Here is a 20,638-nt window from a genome sequence, read left to right on the forward strand (position 1 = left end):
GTGTTGGATGGAGAACAATGGTGGGGACTTGCCTGCCCACCTCTGCAGCTCGGTTGCTTTCTTTTGTGCTTCCCAGTTGCTTCACACATAAGCCAACAGCAGGAAAGCAGCTGTTGGGGTTTGTTGTTGGTGGTGTTTTTTTGTTCTGTTTTGTTTGTTTTTTTTTTTTTTTTTTTTTTTTTTGTTTTGGTGATGACGGTTTTGTCTTTTTTGCTAAACAAAGCTTGCAAAAGAGCACCTGCAAAACAGCCTCGTGGTTTCCTGATGTTTTCCTTCTTCCTTTCCTGGCAGCAAGGCTGGAACCCTTCTGCCTTCCTTTGTAAAACCCCTATTGTTTCTCTCCTACCGCCGAACGACCTGATTAGCCGCCGGGTCCGCAGCCACTGCCAAGGCAGGACAAAAGGAAGGAGAGCGGCGCGGCGCGGCACACCCGGCCTCTGCTCGGAGCAACGCGGCTGCCAAACGGGAAAGCCCGGCATCCCCGCACCGCTTTCAGCCACAAGGGGGCGGCACAACGCCTGGCGCGGCGCAGCGCGGCGCGGCCGCTTCAAAGCGAGCGGCGGCGGCACCGCGGCGGTTAATGGCGCTCGCGTAGCTGTGGGCGCGCCCGCCTCCGCGCGCCCTCACCCCACCCTCCGCCGCCGCTGCCGGCCCTGGGGAAAAGCCCGCGAGCGGCGCCGGCCGCGCGCACTTCGTTCGGTGGTTGCCGGCGGGGGGAGACCATGCGCAGGGCGGCGGCGCCCGGCCGCGGTTCCACCGGGTAGCGCCGCGCACCTTCGCAACCTTCTCGGCGGGGCTGGCACGGAGCGGTAAGGCGGCGGTAGGGGATTGCGGGGCGGCAGCGGCAGGAGGGGTGCTGCTGGGAGGAGGGATGCTGCTGGCAGGCTCTGCTGAGGATCTCGGGGGGAAGGGGGAAGGGTGTCCTCACAGCGGGTGGCCGCGGGGTTGCCGGAATCCTTTACATAAGGGCCCGCGGGTCCTCTGATGCCGGCTGACCGCCGCCGGTCTCGGCCCCCGCGGGCGCGCGGTGCTGCGGTCCCGTTGCCGTCTGCCGCCCGGCGGGGAGGGGGGGGACAGAGCGCTGCGCCGCTGGGGCCGGAGCCGCCCGCGGGGCGGATGGGCGCGCACCGGTGGAGCCGCTGTCCGCGGTGCAGCCTCCAGCCGGCGTCGCGGGGCGGGGAGGAGAGCGGTTCCGGGCAGTTGTGCGCCTGCTGTCCTGTGATTTACATCGAGGAGCTCGCCCTCCGTCCAGCAGTCCGTTCTCAGCAACACACGGTGCGGTTTAGGGAGAGAAATGGTTTTGTTCGGGTCACAGGGTAAAGAACTAGGAGTTGGAGATGTTGTTTCTCTTGTTTTAGCTTAATTTGCTGCAATTAAGAGATGCTGCCATTGTGGCTTTTTTTTTTTTTTTTTTTCCCTTCCTTTTGAAGTGTCAGAAGCCACGTGCGTGATAACAAGGTTGCTCTCCCCTTGAATCCAAGGGTGTCTTCTTGAAGTAGCAGCTCTGTGTCACTTTGTTTCTATGGCTTCTAAACAAGGAGCATTGTTGGAGCAGGCTGCGGGAGTGGATGTAAACTGCCCAAATTTCAGTCTGTTCTTGGAAATACTGTTATTTCTACACTGGAACAAGTCATGCTGTGTTCTGCAATAAGTAGGAACAATGGTTTATAAATAGATCCATATGTTTATATTGTTATAACAGTGCGGCCAAACAACTGTTTATGTTGTGAAATGGGATTGCTTCATTTCACATCAGCTTATCAGCGCTGACCTAGAAGAGGCTGCAGCTGAAGTGGCGACATTCTTGGGCAGAGTGCTACTGGAAATGACATCAGTTCCAGTTCCTTGGCTTTACAGCTTGTACTGGCTGGCCTTGCTCATTGCCTCTGTGTGTTTTGCTTGTGGACCTGAGATCTAGTGAGGGAATGTGGTGGAGGAAGGGAAGCTGTGTGGGGATGTTCAGGGCAGATTAGTGCCTTAAATAAAGTGCTCATACCTCAAGGGATCTTTGTGGCAAAGGAGGAGAACTTGTATAACTGTAGGAGAAATTGGATAACTGTCTTGTGGTAAGGCAAAATGACCCAAACTGAAGTTTGTTACATACCTAAAATAAGATTAAAATGAGAAGAATCAGGAGGGGGGGGAAATTTATTTTTGCTTAGGGGTTACTTGTAAAAGATAGTATTTTTTTTTTTTTTTCCTTGGGATGAAGTTTTATTCCTCCTCCCCTCCTTTCCCTAGACATGAAGTTTCATTATCCTCTTGTGCAATTGGAATATTACTTGTGACAGGGAGAAGCCATCTGTGCTTGAAATAAGAGTGCAGTGTTTCAATGTGATGCAACTCCTTTGATTGAGACATTCTTTGGGTAAAACCAAGGGTTAATTTTTTTCTTTCCAAATGTTCTTTGTTCCTGTTCTAGGAACTGCTAGACCAGATCATGTGTTTATCATCTACAAGCTGTTATTGTAGAGTTTTGCCCTTGAAGTATAGCATTGTGAATTGTCTTCAAACAGTGTTATCTTTGAATATCATAAGTTATCTTCACTTACAATCTGGATTCTGCATAGCTTGGTATTTTAAGGCAATAGTTTGCAGAAAAAGATATCATCACAAACTGTTTTTATTTCTAGTGCTTTATCCAGTGCTACATTCCGTGTTTTTGTCCCATTTTGTGTGTATTTTTTATTTTTTTCTCTCAAATAACTTGTGACAACTTTTCTTTCAGTTAAGCCAAAGGACAAGGCTGCTATCCTAACCATGAGTTTTGGCTGTGGTGCCATACAGAGCGGGGAGGGAGGGGGATGGGGGTATGAATGGCCTTAGTGTATCTGTGTATTTACAGGAGTGCTCTCATAGGCTGGCAAAGAGCTGTTGTTTGCCCTCGCAGAGCTGATGTAGGGAAAAACAACAGCTTGGATCATCCTGCAGTTTGGTCTGTGTGTAGCCCCACTCTCTCCTAGAGAATGGGTGTACAGGGAAATCAGAACGTGTTGCATTTCTTCTTTCCTGTGGATATGGTATTGATAGGCAGCTGTGTCATTAGGCTGTGGCTTGACTGGGAGATTTGCTTTTAACTGGATGCCTTTTCTTTTATTTTGAGTTGCCAAAAAAGGAAAGGGAAAGCAATTACACACCAACACACCACTCAGCTGGGTTTGGTAATTCTGCTATGCCCAGCTTAGGCTGTGCTCAGCTGTTGTTTTTACAAGGCATTTATTTTCCTTTGCAGAAAGGAGCTCATAATATTCATATTTCACTGACCTTTTGAAGGAAATCAGGCAAAAAGATCATAAAGATAATTTTTATTTTCTAGTTCTGATGGCTGAGGTAAGCTGTTGAAAACACACTTGCTTCTCTGGCTGTGTGTTGTAAAGCAGTAAACATAACTTTCTATTTCATAATCTGTATGCTTCAAATTGAATTGGAAATACAGATTTTCTGCTTGTGAAGTCACTGAATGCTGGAGCTGAGATGCTTGCACAAAACTGATGTTCAAATACCTTGACTGCATGCTGGTGGTGATATTTACAGTGGCGACATGTAAGTGACCTTCCTCAAATTGCTGTGGGAGGGGGAAAAAAAAAGAGGAACAGAGAAAGTGAAATACTGTTTGGCACTTGTTACTTACTGTGAGAAATAAAACCTTCTTTAGATGGTTCTGGTTTTGGCAAGACAATGGCATTTCTGTAGGATCACTTTCGTTTTTCATCCAGAGAATGGCACGTGGGCTGTTATATGGGAAGATTTGACATCTTATTTTCCAGGTACCACTGTGCTGGTTTAATGAAACTGCACCCTGTTCATACAAAGTGGAAACAACTTAGGATAGAGTAGGTGGGCTAACGCTTACATAATGTGGCCTTTGATGTGGTGGATGCCTTGTGTCTGGAGATGCTCAAGGTCAGGCTGGATGGGGCTCTGAGCACCTGATCGAGCTGTAGATACCCCTGTTCATTGCAGGGGAGTTGCACTAGATGACCTTTAAAGGTCTCTTCCAACTCAAACGATTCTATGGTTCTTTTTTCCCACCACATAACATCCAAAGGATCATCTGAAATACTTCGGAGTGAAGATGGACCTTGAAAGTCATCTGAAAAATAAGATTCTGACTTTGTGTGCTCAGGCACAAATTCTTTTGCTGTGTACAAGTGCTCAGCTCTTCTAGCATTGATCAAAACTTTTCTTATAAGCAGCTACTTTCCAAATCTTTGGAGTGTTTGTATTTACTTTGGAATTTAATTTGGAATTTTTACTGATCCAGTTTGCAGAGTACTGTAGTTATTCCCCATTATTATAAAACTCTACCATGAGCTCATGCAATCTGTGAATCGATCACATCTTCAGCTCAACCTGCCTTCGCCTTAGCTCCAGCCCTGGATATAGAATTAAATGCTACCTGACAGCTGTTGGACATGTCAGCCTTTGTGGAGGACTCCTGAGTTTTTAGCTAGTGTGAAATATAAATAGGAACTTGAGAAACGATATTGAAGCAACAGTCCGTTATTGCCCTTCTGCAATCTGTTGCATGATCAACTTCTTTTGCTTTCTATTTCTGCTGCTGCTGCTATTTACCAGATAGTCTGCTTCATGTCTCATTGCTGGTGAAGATCAACACAAAAGTGTGTAGTTTTCTTAATTTTTCAGATACTAATCTCTTTTTCTATAGGTTCGCATATATCTGTTGCTGTTATATATTACTTTATAGTAAGTATAAAATATTTTTACCCTGTAATTTCTCCAAGCAATATCTGTAAGGGAGCTGATCTAGCAGAACTGCTGACGGAGCTGAATGTGTGTCTCAGCCACAGTAGCTTTCCTGAAGCACTCTTTGCCTTGATTTCTGGTGCCTTTCTCTTTCTCAACATCTTGCCCTTGAAGTGCATCCTCTCCTGATTTGGATGTGCTGATCACCAAGCTATGGTTCTGCTGACTGGGAGCAGTCCCTGCCCATTGCAGGCTGTTGGGATGTGCCAATTGTCAAGTCTCCTTCATAACTACTTTGCTGCATATAGAGGACAGAAAACTGAACTCTACCTGAGCCAACCTACCTTTGAGCTTGTTTGTGTATATAGCTTCTAGGAAGCAATGAAACAATTGCAGTACTCTCTGAGCTTGGTTACGCTGCAATGAAGTTTGTTCATATCCGTATTGCTTAAGGCAGTTGTGTTTTTATGGGCCTCCAACAATGTTTGTATTTCACGAAAGGAAAATACAGGTTATTTAAATCTGTCTTGTTCTTCTATTGATGCTTAACAAAGGAGTTTACCTTTATTTCTCTATGCCTGTATTGAGAAAATCACGCATCCAGATGGAATTACAGCAGTGCCCTGCGATTTGGGTGGCCAGGCTTACATCTCTAGTGTGATCTTGTAACAGCAAGTGAAAATTCAAGGCTGAGCTATTTGCAGTCAGTGTGTATATTAGCCTGGCTTTCTAAGAAAATAGAGATTATGTGCAACTCCCTCTGTGAATGTCTGTCTTTCACTCTAGCTCTTAATAACTTCTAAACCTCTTGACTAATTCCAGTTGCATTTACAAGAGGGGTAGAAGCTTATCTCCAATAAACCCAGCAGTGGGCTGACAGCAGGCAGCCTGAGCAGATGGAGAGATCCTAGCAGAAGCAGCGGCTGCAGCCTGAACTCTTCCTACCACTTTGACACACGCATTCCTAGGAAACTGGATTTTGCTGGCTCAGTTGCTTATGAAACAGCTTACGTTGTGGTATTGTTTTTTTTTTTTTTTTAACCTTATCTGAAATTAAACTATGACTTCCTTTATGAGTATTTTGAATATGGAGAAAAAGCAAATGTTTAATTTTATTCTTTAACTGCAACTTACTTCATAATACAGCTGAAAGTGCATGAGGAGAGAAAAATAAATGAAACCTCAAAACTTCTGTTTGTTGTATTGTTATAAAATACTTAATATATTGTGCTTTCATGATGTTAACTGTCTCTTGTTAAAATGGCTATTTCAACTTGCTTCCTCCATTTGCTAGCTTTGTCTTGCAACATCAGTTCTTCAGAGACCAGAAGCTTTAGGATTCTGGTAGATTTTGTGTATAGTGGTCATTCCCTGAATGGAGCATGTTGTTTGACAGGATACGAACTGAAACAGTTCCATTTTTATTTTTCCTCTGTGTTGGTTTTATGTAAACGGTCTGCTTCTGCTGGTCCCTTTTGCTTACTGGTATCTACTAAACATACCTTCTTGTCTTCTGTTTTCTTCTTTATGGTGGTTTGGTTAATGTTGTATCATCATTTTCCCTCATGTATAAAGTATTTCTTGTGTTTGGAACCTGGAGGAAAAAACATCTACACCCACTTTCTCCCATTAACTGTGGGACAGAAAAGTGCTGACCAGAAATATGTGTTGAGGAGATGTTTGATTTGTGAAGATACAATCCATATTACATTTTTGGAAGAAAGTGTATGCATACATTAAAATAAATAAATAAATAAATAAACAAACAAAAACAACAAAAAACAAAAAACCACCAACTTTTATTAACTTTTATTGAAAGTTTTTCATTTTAGTATTTCTTATTCTCTTTCAACTTTTTATAGTTGTTGACACCTTAGATCTTGAAGTTTGCAGATGATGTTTCTCTGTACAGTGAATTAGAAGGTTACGTTTGTGGCAGTCATCGTGTGTGTAGCTTTCTAGCAAAGCTGTAGTGGGGAAAATGCACTGGTTTTATTCCCTGTGCCTGGGAGCAGTGGACCAGCTCGAGCATGTTGTTTGTACTGACAGCATCCCAGAACCTGGCCTCAGCTGACCCTGAGGGCTTGACTTGCTGGCTCTGTAGGCCAAAGGGTTGCAGGGCTGTCCTGACAGATCCCAATAGATTGGGGTGATGCTGAGCAGCTTAGCTATGTGCTGGGTCATCAGCCTGTGGGGCTCCTGACCCCGCTGCTGGGTCAGGGCTTTCATGCCCCTGGTAAGCTGCAAGCTGAGCAGAGCAGGCAGCTCTTCAGGCTGGTTAGCAAGAGTGAAGCCCACAAAGGAAGGTCCTTAAGCAAATGTGACTGTGACCTTTGTGGTTATTGCATGTGTTGACACCAGCCACTTCATGTGCTATCTCGTCTGCAGCTCTAATGGTAAACAGTCAGAGGCTCAGAAGGTCACGGCACTTCCTGTGCTCGTGCTCACCTGCAGGGTGCCAGTTTATCTCAGGGCTCTGAGATAGGATGTTTTTCTTTATCTTCTGAGTGAAGTGACAATCTCTGATCTTGGGAACTGTTCTGCTGAGCGTGTTTGTGCTGTGTCTTGCTCCAAGCAGTGCTGCCGAGCCTGGCAGCTGTCCATGCTGTTGTTGGCTCCAGTGCAGCTGATTGGTCCTGCCCTGTGCTTTGGAGCTGTGTGACTCTGAGGGAGCCCGTCTGCACCATCCGATTTCATCCTTTGCTTTGCTGCAGTTTCTTATGCTGCAAAAGCCTCCAGAACTCGGTTGGTATCAAATGGCTGCCATCTCTGGGCATCTGATCTGGTGGCATTCAGGATGTGTTGTGTTTCATACTTACCTCTTTTCTTCTGTGATGTGATATCCTGCTGGAGCAACAGCCTCAGACTTTGACTTTGTACGGATTTATGTCTGAAAATCCATTCTGTAATACTTCACCAGTGACTGTTACTTAGGGTGAAGCAAACAAGCAATTCTTGCTTGTTTTCCTGTCCCTTTTGCATCTGCGAATAGTTACAACATCAGGCTGATAACCCACTTTTTTTTAACTTTTTGTTTCAAATTTACACAGTTTGCAAAAAAAATCTAACTTCAGAGGGAGCAGCAATCTAGTTCTAGCTTCAGTTCACAATGGATTTTTATCTTAAAATGAAGTTATGACAAATCCTTAGACGACATCTAAATCCAAACTGTGTGATAGTCTTTTTAACAAACTGTCAGCGCTAAATATTTTCACCAGTCATTTCACATTTCCATTAGCTCCTTAAACAGCTGAAGTTCACAAATATGAATGAAATCTTGTGTTTATGGCTGTTCCCTGCCTTTCAGTTTAGACTATTGCTTTGAAGCTTTATTGTTGTTAAAGATATAAGTGCTTCGAGGAGGCTGGCTGCTTGTTGTTAGGTAGATCACAGATTTGTTTTCTGTTGTGTGAAAGGTCTTCAGGATGGATCACTGGAAGGGCAGCAGGGTTATGCAGGATTTCTGCTTCTCACCTTGGGATCTTTCCTCGTATAGCTTCAATTATCACGCTTTAAGACTGTCCTGTTCTTTTCATTGAAGTAACTGGGTATTTTACACCAACTCATTCTTATCTTGCAGTGTGAAAGAAGGGCAAAGATTGTGCTTTTTTTCTTCTTTTTGCGTTATAGCTTTTGTGGAGTCATAGGCAGAATGTTAACTAAAAATTCAACTTGGAAAGCGCCAGGATAAAACGAAAAGTGGACTGTTATATCTGAATGTCCTACCAAAATCACCTCAACTAACATGGAAATCCATTCTTCTTTGAACTATGAAAGGAACTTCACATGAGACGTCATTAATATCTGTGATACAGGAATTATCCAGTCCTATATTGTTAAAGTTCTTAGGAATCTGGAGAATCCAGAGTACGATAGAAAAGAGAGGAAGTTCTTGTTCTATCTCAAAATTTCTTTGTAGTCAAAGTGACTTTGGGCAAGTAGGCCTGAAAGACGTTGCAGAAATCTGCCAGGTTACAGTAAGGTCTAGATCTTTCCTAGTTTAAAGATTTGTGATAAATGTGTTTTAGACTTTTTAAAATGTTTGTCAGTTGTGCTGAGAAGTTGGTAAAAGTCTGGGGATATAGCCTTCTAAAGAAAAGCAATAAAGTAATTTTTCCCCCCCTCTTTACTGGAAAGCATACTGAAGTTCTGGCAATTCAAAATGGCCCATTCGTTCACCTAGTGAGCTGCTCACCTTACTGTTGAGAAGAGAGGGGGAAAGCCAATAAGTATGGAACGGCACTGTTCGGTTAGCATTTCTTTGATGATAAAGAGAACAGCTCAGGATATGCTGGTAACTTCATAAAAATAAAAGCAAGCGATTTGCCTCTAAACAGATATTTGGAGGTGGTGTTTGGGATGACAGGAGGTATCTTTGCACTTGAACATTGTTGAGAGGTTGCAGGAGTTTTGTGTCTTGGTGTTGGCAAGTAGGTCTTCTACAGTATGTGTGGGAAATCCTCTTTATAGATGTTGTACGCATGAGCCTAAATGTTTTGTGTTAGTTGCTCTGAGGTGCCAAAGTCTCTGAATGTTCCAGTACTCGAGTGGGAGTGTATCAGAATTTCCTTGGAGAGTTCTTCGCAAACATTCATCATCATAGCCCTGATTGTTTCATTTCTATTTTGTGATGATACAAAGAACTTAAGTGCTTGAAATGATGAATGCTGTAACATGACAGTAAGAAATAATTTAAAACACGTTCTTGCTTTGCATCTTGACTGGGCTTTGTATTTTGATGCACGTGTAAATGCTCAATAAGGTTTCATGATAGCTATGTCTTTTATGGTTGCTTTGTTAGGGATGCTAAGTGACAAACCGACTTTTCCTTTGATTAGAGGGCTTCTGCCATTTACAGTTAACATAGACCTACAGGGTTGGGAGCTCTGCAGCAATCTGAAAACATTTCTGATTTGCCTGAAAACTTTAAATCTAACATTCTCTAAAAACAAGAGTAACTTTTAATAACAGCAGTAATAATAACAAAGACCCTTCAATTTTATTTTCTTACTACTTATTCACTACATTAAAACAGTAAAATGAGGATAAATTTTTTAAAATTGAGATGTTTTGCACAAACTATTTCCAAAAAGTACTTGCTGGTTTTTAATGTTGGCATTTCCTGTGGATATTAATGGTTAATTATAATGGAACTGTCAAAGAAAACAAGATGTGAGCTTCTCAAAAAAGAATACAGTAAATACAATTAGATTTTCATCTGAAGGCAGTAAATTTTGGCAGATGAAATCTATTCTGGGTGTGTACCCATATATGCAAATTGCATAAACACAAAGAGTGGCTTCAGGGCAGTCTGTCATAAAATGAACAAGAGTATTGAGCATCTGGTGGTACACATTAAAAGTTCATCTTCTCCAAGATGTGAAAGCTTGTGCGTAACATAACTGAGTGAGCAGTACTGCATGACTGGGAGGACTGGAGTTATTTTGGAGACTTCTTGGAGGATCTGGTGTTAGCGGTAGAAGCAATCAGACTGAATGGGGCCTTTATTGCTATGGTGTTATGAATTACAGTGCTGCATACCATGTTCTACATGAGTAATGGCACGCACAGAGACGGGTTGTGTGCTCTTTTACAGAGCTGTATTTTCCTTACTGACAGTTCTTGTTCAGATCATTGCCATCTCCTTTAACATTCTCTTCTATTCCCTGTGGTCTCCTGTGCTTGTATCTAGGTTAAGGGATTGGTGGCTTGTTTTTTTTTTTGTTTTTGTTTGTTTGTTTGTTTTTTGATCTGTTGATTTTTTAGATGGTAAATGTGAAGCAGAAAATTAATGCTATAATCCTTATCTAACTCACTTTCCCATCGAAAACCGCAATCCTCTCAGCTGATATAGTGACTCTGGTGAGTATGCGGATATAACACAAGATGCAAGAGAAGAGCAATGACACTGCATCCTACAGGTGTAGGGAGAGTACCCGCCATGAAATACTGAGACCTTAGGGAGTGTATGTTTTAAAGTAACACTGTGCTACCAGCTTCTCCCTGCCTTCTGTTTTGCCCTTGTATTGGCTGTGGAGCACTCTGCCAGCCAGCAGCAACCAAACCACTCCAGTTCCATCCCTCTGGCTGTAGGCTGAATGGTGTGCAGTTGTATCTGTTAACATCTCATGAATTATGGACAGTTTGTAGTCCAAAAGGAATTTGGACTTACACCATGTATTTCTCCTCACCTAGTCAATCCCTGTGCGCCTGAGTTTCAAGAGGCAATTCAAATGCTTCTTGGTTGCAAAAATACAAATCTATGGCACTTAAAAATAAACATGCACTTGAGAACAAAACACTAGTCTTTTCCAGAGGAATACTTTCTGCATTTTAGAGTGTCAGAGATAAGCAGTGACTTCTCTGCTCCCTCTGTGACTGAATGTTAAAATGAGGTTAGGTTGAATCTGTGCAGAATTGTAGGTCAGCTTGAAGCTGCCCTTAAACCGTAGCTTAATTTTTTAGTGCTTTCAGTGAATAATAACTTCAAGAAGTTTTTGCAAATGGAAGAAGAAAAAAACTGCCTAATGTTCTCATATGTGACTGAAGGATAGGTAGATATTTTCTAAAATTCAGCCTTTTATTACTCCACTTGGCACTTCTATGCAAATGATAGTCACAGTATTTTAATATTTTTCCTTAAGAAACTAGACTAGCAAGCCATGTGGAAAAAGCAATTTTTTCCGCATTGTACAGAAATTGTTCAAAGTGGTGTGATATGCCTGCATCTGCCTTTTCAGAGGAATCTATACCTTATTTCTTCAGCTTCCCTCCAAATGCTCTTCAAATGCAGTCATTACAAAACCTCCTGCAGTAAAATAAATATGCAATGCTGATTTCATTATGTTAACAGTAGCTTTTGAATGTTTGTTCTTCACTGGAGGGAAAAATAAATATAGGGAAGACATTTTCCACTCCAGCTTCTTAATGAGCAGGTGTGCAGGGGAATCATCTTCTCACAAAGGCTTAATTGTGTATGGATTTCTGTTGCACTATTATAGTAAACCTGCTAGTTAAATCCAAGAGAAGACCACCTCTTGTTACAAATCTGAAATGATGAAGATTCTTTTGCAAGTGCATCCTGGAGTTAGTTGAGCAATAATAGCTGTCAGCTTCAAAGTAGACCTCATAATTAAATTGTCTGGCTTGCCATGTTAGAAATACATTTCCCGATTTTCAACACTCTGTATCTGATACACTGATGTAAGTGGATTTTATTAAAGCATCCTCTCTCACTATATTTTGAGCCTTTCTGCCTTCATGAGATCACATGGTTTCTTTAGAGCTTCCCACGTGGGATCTGATAAGAAAGCATTTTATGGTCACAAATCAGCTAGGTAAATAACTGTTCAGCCGTGGTAGTCTGAACTATGCTTGCCAAGAGAGAATGACATGGGTTATATAACTGGTAAAACCAAAAGGAAGGACTAGAGCAGATGGGTGGCTGGTCCTAGAGGTCCATGGGGATTTCACCTCTTGACTTGAAGAACAGCAGAGTTAGCTGACACCAAATAGCCCAGAGCTTTACCCAAAGCCCTCTGCGTTTTTCTCTTCACTAAATACTATGGTTACATTCTGTTTCTGTATTTCAAGATGTAGCCTCTTTAGCCCAGAGATCACAGGACTTGGGGTTGGCATGGCATGTGAACATCATGCACAGAAGAATTTCCCATTGTCCAAGGTACTGTGTCCCTGGCTCCTCCACTGCTCCAGGGAGTGATAGCTGCCGAGGGAATCTCACCATCACCCTTTTGATTCTTGCTTTTCACTGTGGTGATGACAGCACAGGACTGCATAAATGCCATCTCCTGACAGTGTTGAAAGATGCCAGTGAGGGTTTTACATTTTTGCATAATCACACGTTGTCCCTACAGTAAGCAAAAGTGAGAATCTGAAGCTGAAATTGTGCACATAAACTGTCAAATTTCATCCTTTTTTCCTCCCTGTCCTGAAGTGTTTGTCCTTAGACCCTCTGGCTGCTGGGCCATGAGATGCATCATCAGCTCTGACAGAATGGAGCTGAGGGAGATGAGTTTCACGGCCATTTGTGCCTCCTGGCTACTCCTGGCTGACACAAAAGCAGATGAACTGTGGGCTGTCACATAAATACACAGCAGATCCCATAGCCTTTCTTTCCTCATCTGTCACTGGTTCTGTGCTGAGCCTGATGCAGGTTTCCTAATTCTGCCTGTCAGTTTGTGGCTTTGTACAATGGAGCTTACTTGTTAGGAGAGGCATTACAGCATGTCAGCAAAAACACGCTGGGTGAATGGAGCAGCAGAAATATTAACGAGTGGATGTCTGTGGGAAATAAACTAGCAGTGAAAATGCTCCAAAAGGACTGGGCATAGACCAGACACCATCTCAATTTTTATTTTTATTTTTATTTTTTTTGGAAAAGCCAATTACACTGATTACCAATCTGTCTTTCTCAGATTTTATAGATAACTAAGCAGTCACAACAATGACTTATATTTGGTTTCCCACATTAAAAATAAGTATGCAGGAATTTTCTGGGCATCTGTAGCAAGGGAGACAGCATCCTGGAAAGCAGGAGCTCTGCAAACATACTGCATATAGAACTTCATTTAGCTTACCAGTGCATAGCTGGAAGGATTGGAGAGGGACAAGGATTAAATTATCCTTGGCTGGGATTTGTAAAAGAAAGATTCTCCTTGCAAAGCATTAATGACAGTTTAATATGTAAATTCTGCATCTGGTTTTAGTTTTCCCATCTTTAAAAGGTCTTTTGAAAACTTGTAGGAGGTATCAAAAAAAGAGTCACAAGAATTATTGGTGCTGAAACAATTCCTGGTAGAGATTTAATGTGGCAAGGATGAGTTATGAGCAGCTTTTTATTTTTTCACTTGCCAGTGCATTTGTTTTATTGGGTCCTTGTTCAGGTAATTTTAGGGCAGACCTTCAGTCATCCAACGACAAGCGTCTAAAACATGTCAGATAGGGGGCTGTGTCATGTCCACCTCTGTGTGATGCATTGTCCTCCATCGCCAGCAGAGCAATGTCATGGGCAGGTCAGAAGCAAGATGCTGGCTCTTGAAACACTGGGGAAAAATAATCAAGAGAAAACAGAGTGAGAAGATGATTGAAATTACAAGGGGATTTGTTGTTTCTGACGTAACACGTTTTGTCATTTAATTCACAAGGGCAAGGTGTCATGCAGAGAAGATAATTCCTTAGGTCTTGTCAAAATGCTTATTGGTTGAAACCTGTTAAGAGGTGGAAGATCTTGAGTGTGGAAAACCTGAGTAAGCAATTTAGTTATCTGATGAGGAAAAACTGCATTTTGCGTGATCAAAATGAGCAAGTTCACTTTGCCTCTAATGATCAGCCTGCAGGCTGGGTGACAGGCAGGATGCTGGCTAATGAAGGGAGAGCCTTCTGGGAAAGACTTGTGTGGGAGGGGATATAAGAATTTTGTCTCTCTGCAGAGCTTAACCTAGTAGCTGAGTGTCTTTAAGAAAATGCTGGAGAGGAGGACTGAAATTTGCACTGTGGCTAAGGAAGGAAAGGCCTGAAATAGGAGGTAAATCCCTGAGGTTCTCCTGAATTTTGGGGGCTGGAAGAGAGAGTGCAAGAGCAAATACTGACAAAAAGGGAATTGTTTCCTTAGGTCTCTCCAGGCTTTGAAAGGCAGAAAAGGGAGGAAGCTGCAGGAAGGTGATTTCCTTTGTTTTCCTCCTCTCTACCCTCTCCCCCCCCCCCCCGCCACACAGTCTCCGTTCCCATTTAGACAGCCATGCAACTACAGTCACTGACTAAAACTAAGTATGTCCACATGCAAAACTTACTGGATGTAGTTCTTCAAGTCAGTAAATTTCTTTCTCCACCACTGGAGAAAGCAGTAAATCACTTGAGGTGTCCAGATAAAGGCAGACCTTGTGCTTGGGCAGAGTTTGTAGTCTGTCTAGCTTTCAGACTAGCTGGGACTTAGGTAATCTCTAGAATTCAGACCAACCAGCTAATACATTCAATGCTCCCTCTGACCTTCAGCTCAAGGAAGCTATTTTTTTTTTTTTTTTTTTATTAGTAGATGTACCATAATGAAATAGATTTTCATTTCTTCCTCAAAGCATCAAGAGAATGTGGGAAGAGGGCAATAATGATAGTTGGTCCTATTTCCTCATTTCCAAGCAGAATTTGAGGCAAAGAAGCAAGTAGGAGGAAAAGGTTAAAAAGTGAGGAGAATGTGCAAGAAGGGAGGAGGGAACCTCCTTTTGATGACAACAGTGGGATGAACAGCATGTTGGATAGCTCTAAGGTGCTATAGTGCATGTGCATATATGCCTGTGGATAAAAGCTTGTGCAAAGGTTTCCTGAGCTGTCTGGTCAATTTTTTAGCTACTGTTGTTGTTCTTTCTTTTATTCTTCCCCTTTCTTCCCCCTTTCCCCCCCCTTTTCATATGAAATAGAGCTTTTTTTTTCTTCCCCATATCACATCTCTCTAAGTGGAAATCAGTGTGAAAGCTGAGAACATTGCAGTAATTAAATGCTCATTTTCAAAACTTCCAAAGGTTAAACTAGGTCTTGAAACATACAGCTGTTTTAAAATGTTACTTTAATAAAGCTCATGATTAAGAAATTAAGGAGGACCAGAATCTTGTGTGTGTGGCAATAAGCTAATTCCAAAACTGCTTTAAAGAAAATGAACGAAGTAATAAAAGATTGCTTTCATGTTTAAAATCTACTTGCTCCATTTGAGGATGTAGGTTTTCTGAGTATTCAGTGAAAAGGAGCTGAGGCAATGGTTTCTTTCTCAGAAGTAACATTTGGATAAATCAGAAAATGGGAAATGGCTTGGAATGAAAGCAGCACTCCTGCCAACTGCTGTATTCTGAATTCCTCCTCTTCCCTGGCATTTTATCATATTTATTAAAATGTTCTGCCTACAGACTAGCTTTGCTCAAAGTGGTGGGCTTTGCATGTGATTTTGTATGTATGTTGTCCTCGTACAGTTTCAGAGAATGCTTTGTTAAGAGTGTGCAAAGCTACCTTAATTCAGTGTAGTTCTTGCACACAAGAAGTCCCTGAATCTATTGCTGTATGCGGTCTGTGATCTTCAGAGCATACTTTTGTGAAGCTCTGACCGTGAGGACTGCATCTATGTGAGACGTTATAAAATATATTTTCCTCTTCAGGCGTAAAAATATATTGCATTAAAAAATCTCCATCATGTCACTTTAGGAAGACTCATCCCATCCCACATGCTCCTTGAGCCAAAAAGAGTCGAGAGGTGAATTTTTGTCTTCGCTAGGACCTCCTGTGCCACCACACACTTTTAAAAGCTCATTGACGGAACAGAGCGGTGAGTTCCGGTTTTATACAGTCAATCTAAATAAAGTCTGACCCTTATTTTTGTTTTTTTAGGATTGTCTACCTCTGCATCGAGCCAAATTCCTAGACTGGTTGGTGCTGTCTCATGGGATCCCTGTGACTGACAAAGGAGAGCTTGTTGTGGTAGGCGCTTGCATTGACTGTCTTGGCAGCACTTATCCTGGGCACACGCAGATGCAGTCTCCAATGCAGCCACTCTTTTGTAGGACTCTTATGCCAACAGGAGCTGGAAAGAAAGCCCGTGAGAGAAGGGCTTTATGGAAGCTCTGGAGTTGTTGCTGTGTTCTCCCATAAAAATCAAAACCACATAGCTCAAACTGCTACAGAGGAGGGAATTTGTTAAAGTTTGTTTTTAATTATGGAGCTCTATGATGAAAAAAGCTGGCTTATTTACCAATTAAATGTAGGAAAAAAGCAAAAATCTGCATTCCAGTTAACTTCCTAGAAAAGCGCAGGGCACAGAGACTTGTTTTGGTACAGTTCTATAACTGTCTTCAAAGCACAGTCATATTGTACTGCCTTAAATAGGCTGATTAGGTTTTTGTTTTCATCAAACTCTACATGAGAGCCTGCTTTGCTTTCATATACACTCCTTGATTTAGTAGGTTGGTGTTCCACAATACTGTGCTTTCAATTTTAACCAGCAGTAATAATCCAAATAAGGAAATATGGTAACAAAATAAGTGATTTCTTTCTTGAGTTGGCTATAGATCTATCTGTATTAATGCCATAGCAAACTGCTCATGTATTTGATAAATAGATTTCCAACAAAGAAAAAAAATATAGCACACATGCTGATCTACTTGCCTTCTAGAAGGCAGTAAAAATTCTCTTTAAATAATGAAAGTGTCTCCATTTTTATTCTGCTTGTGGTTTAGAAAAGATCATGTAAATATCACTAGCATTGGAACTGCTGTATTATGTTTCCCCTCATATGTTGCCATTTGTGGAAATTAATGTAAACTTCAGATTTTTCATTTCCCTGAGCTTGTAATTACATATTCAAGGTTTTCCATTTTCCTGAGCAATGCCACTTTTGCTTGCATGCATCTTTTGGAAATAGTATTGTAATCTCATATATGTGCAGACTAGCAGATTTTTTTTTCTCCTTTCCTTTCAAACTGATGTTCTTGTCTTAGCACTCAAACTGTAAAAGTGTTCTTGCATGACTTTTTCTAAGCACGAAAAGAACCTAGTGTGAAAAAAGCATAACCATTTCCTCATTGGCTTGAGTTTATGTATTGAGTTTTTATACAAAAAAGCTGCATGTTTAACTTGAGTAATGTCTCTTAGCGTAAAGAGGTACCACTTAACTGTAAAGTTTACTGAAATATTTTTCACATAGCATTTTCTTTCCCGCTCACTCTTTTCGTACCAACTGAAAAAAATATTTTGTCATGCTCTTTTTTTACCAGCAGAAAAACAGAAAGGCAAAGAAATAGATAAAATTTATTTTAGACCAGAATGTCTCAGCATCTTCAGTATCCCTTCCTTAAAAAAATGAAGTTAAACAACTCTTCACTGCTTATTATTATTATTATTTTAAGCATTTGATTTAAAACTTTTGTATGAAGAACTGGAAATGATTTCTTGTGTCCCTTGCACTTTGGACTGTAAATTGTATAACTTCTCCTTTCATAAACTCTCATTTCATAAGTAATCATTATTTCTGCTTCCCCTACTTATTTTGGGAAGATGTAGTAGAAACTTTTGGTGCGTGTCTATTACTCTAGAACATTTCTTCAAGTTTCTGTAATAAATACATAATGACAAATTCATGCCTGTTTGTCCTGGCAATGACATCTCTCTAGCTTAGATAACTTATTTCATACTTTGTGATGTTTGTTACCCTGTGTCATCTGTATGCAGGGAGTGACTATATCTCCTCCTGATCCCCATGCGTCAAACAAATAAGCCAGGCTTCCCCAGGTTTCTTCACAGAGATCAGCTCTCCATTCTTCTCCCAGGAGAGTCATGTTGTTCATGCATGGTGGTCACCAAATGTGAAGCAACTCTGGACTCTATCAGTCTCTTCTGGTCTTCTGTGATGAGTCTGAATAGCTCAGCCTCACTGTGCTCTTCCATAGCTGAAATGTGACTTGATTTTGAATATTTCTGCTTCCTGCACACCCTGGAATGGCTCTAAAGGATTACTGGAATGGTGCGTATTCTGGCAGTAGTCTGTACTGGAAAATATTTGTGGCATACGGATGATCATGAGGTATTTGTGTGACGAACAAGAACATACCATACATAATTCAGGCTGTTAGTATAAAGCAGAAAAGTGCTGCACTGTGATTATCCTTGTCTAGCAGGCAAAAGCCTGCTGTTTCCTTGGTATGACAGTGAATATATTGACAGAACTTGCTGAGCTGCAATAAGTATTGATTTTTCTTCTCTAAGTATCTTGAGAAAAGCTTGTGCATCTCTTCTTCTTTAGAGATGCTTTCATAGGTGTAGCTCAGTAGCTTACTCCTGCTCCTTAGCTGAGAGAGAAGGAACTAATGGTGAAAACCAGAGTTTGCCAGAAAAAGCAAACTTCTCTAATAATCTAGCACTGGTTTGAGATTGTGGAGATTTCTTTTGGAGTTGTTTGTCATCTTGTTAATAATCTTTAAATAGTTCTAATGTTCCATTTTGGTGTGAAAGGAAGCAATCACAGTGTTTTGGTTTTTCATCAGATGTCGTAGCAAAGTTAATGTATTCTAATTTGCTGTCTTAAGCCCGGTGGCAGCTGAGTTGGTGTGCCATGGTTCAGGGATGAGTGTGCAGTGTGTATGATTCAGCTCCAGTGACACATACATCATTTGCATTATTGTTATTATTCTGTTACGTTTTGTAGCCAAACTGTGCCTTTGGCTGCTGCTGAGTTCAGCTTGGAAATGTTGAGAGGTGAGATGAAAGTTAGTGAAGATGTGAATATAAACTGCTTACAGGAGTTGGATTTAGTTTTTTTTCGGCCTGTGAAAGGAAGAAAGAACTGTGCTGCAGAGGTGACAAACACACTATGTGGCAACAACCACTAGGTAGGTTTTGTTTAATTATAGTTCCTGAAATAAGAAGTGAAAGTAAACCTATTGACTTTAGTCACAGGAAATCTCTCTGATAGCAAAGAAAGGTTTGGAAGTGGTGAAAGTGGACAATGACTTTTTCTATTTTCTTTTTTTTCTTTTTGGAAAGTAAAATTTTAGAACGTATCTTATATCAGCTCACGTGTTCCTTGTTTGCTCTGTTGTTTATATGGCACTGCTGTGGTACGTGCAAAGTGACAAAGAATGGTCCTAACCAGGCCAGGAATTCTCAGTCTTAAATTAAAAAAAAAAAAAAAAAATTCTTAGTTGTTAATGTGTTGCAATTATTTCAGACAAGCTCAACATTTGACTGAAATCATCAGCGGTAGGTTACATCTCTGGGCTTTTATTTCAAATTCTGGAAGTCTTTTCCCCTCTCTGTTGTTGTTGTGCTCTTTTGAGAACTTAGTCTTGATTTATAAAAGGTGCAGTTGAATAAGCTGTTTTGGAGGTAGTACCATATGCTGACAACTAAATGGGAGGGTTTTTTCCTCCCCTTTTGTGTTTTGTAGAACTGAAATCTGGCTGCAAACGTTTGCTTTTTGAACAGATGTTGTGTATATGTGAAATGAGCTCTCTGAATAGATTGTTCCAGGCTATGTGAAACTGGCTGCTTTTCCGTTAAGAGTGGATTTGAAGAGTTGGGTGGACTTGGGCATAGCCCAGTTTTTTCCCCTGTGCAGTGAGTGAGAAGGGAGTAGAGGTTGCAGACCACTGCAGACACAAAATAGGGAATGCAGTAGGATTCCAATACTTAAATGTGCTGGAATGTACTGGCAATGTGCAAAGTGGACAAATAGGCATAAGTTAAGGCATGTGTCTGCTGTTGTGTATTTTGACCTTCAAAGAGAAGTATTAAGCAATCACTGCAGACCAGTTCTTGTAGAAGTTGACCTTTCATGCAGAAGGGTCTTGTTGCTGCATGTCAAACTCAGTTCCTGAGCTTTCCCCCCAAAAAACTTCCACTTTTTTTCTCCTCTTGAATGAGATTCACTGCAGATGTGCTTGAGAAACTTTCTTGTACCTTCCTAGGTTCAGGGATTGCTCTGGATCCTCTAGTTTTATGTTACCTATTTTTCACTCTCTTGTATTTTTCCAGTGTCCCTCCAAGTGAAATCAGTACAAAAGCTCTCTCTGTATCGATTCTTATGTTTATGTTACTGAATCTTCATCCCACCCTGAATAGCAAGATTTTGAGCTCTTCCTTCTGTCTTGAGCTCTGGTTTGCTTTTTGCATGTCTCCATCCAATTTTACTTCCCTGTAAAATTATTAAGTTGAGTTGAAACAGTTGTATACCATAAGAACTGCCAGTGGGAACAAAGCTGTTGAAGAGCTATGCATCTCAAGGAAAGGATGTGGGTTTCATACTGTCTTTTCCTCTGCTACTAAGGTAGAAGGCTGATTTACAGCTTGTCTAATAACTTTCCTGTTATTCAGTAGCTCTTCTCATGTCTGCCATAATTTTGAAGTGCTGCTACCATAAGGACTGGAGCTCCAAGCTGAGGAA

General features: G+C 41.3%; 1 protein-coding gene across 4 annotated transcripts in view; it reads left to right on the plus strand.

Annotated features, from left to right (window-relative positions):
- The first annotated feature begins 503 nt into the window (after window positions 1-503).
- Window positions 504-20,638, plus strand: part of RNF144A (ring finger protein 144A) — a 63,164-nt gene continuing 43,029 nt past the window's right edge. Inside the window, exons 1-2 of one of the 4 annotated variants that reach the window (XM_085217978.1) lie at window positions 504-809; window positions 16,093-16,182. The gene's annotated coding sequence lies outside the window, so the exon portion shown is untranslated. Of the gene's footprint in view, window positions 810-1,256; window positions 1,276-16,092; window positions 16,183-20,638 lie in introns of those variants that run through there. The other 3 variants (XM_085217977.1, XM_085217979.1, XM_085217980.1) reach the window with 3 other exon arrangements.

This window comes from Meleagris gallopavo, chromosome 2 (genome assembly GCF_905368555.1).
Source record: "Meleagris gallopavo chromosome 2, MGAL_WU_HG_1.1, whole genome shotgun sequence".
In the NCBI taxonomy this organism is placed as follows: Eukaryota; Metazoa; Chordata; class Aves; order Galliformes; family Phasianidae; genus Meleagris; species Meleagris gallopavo.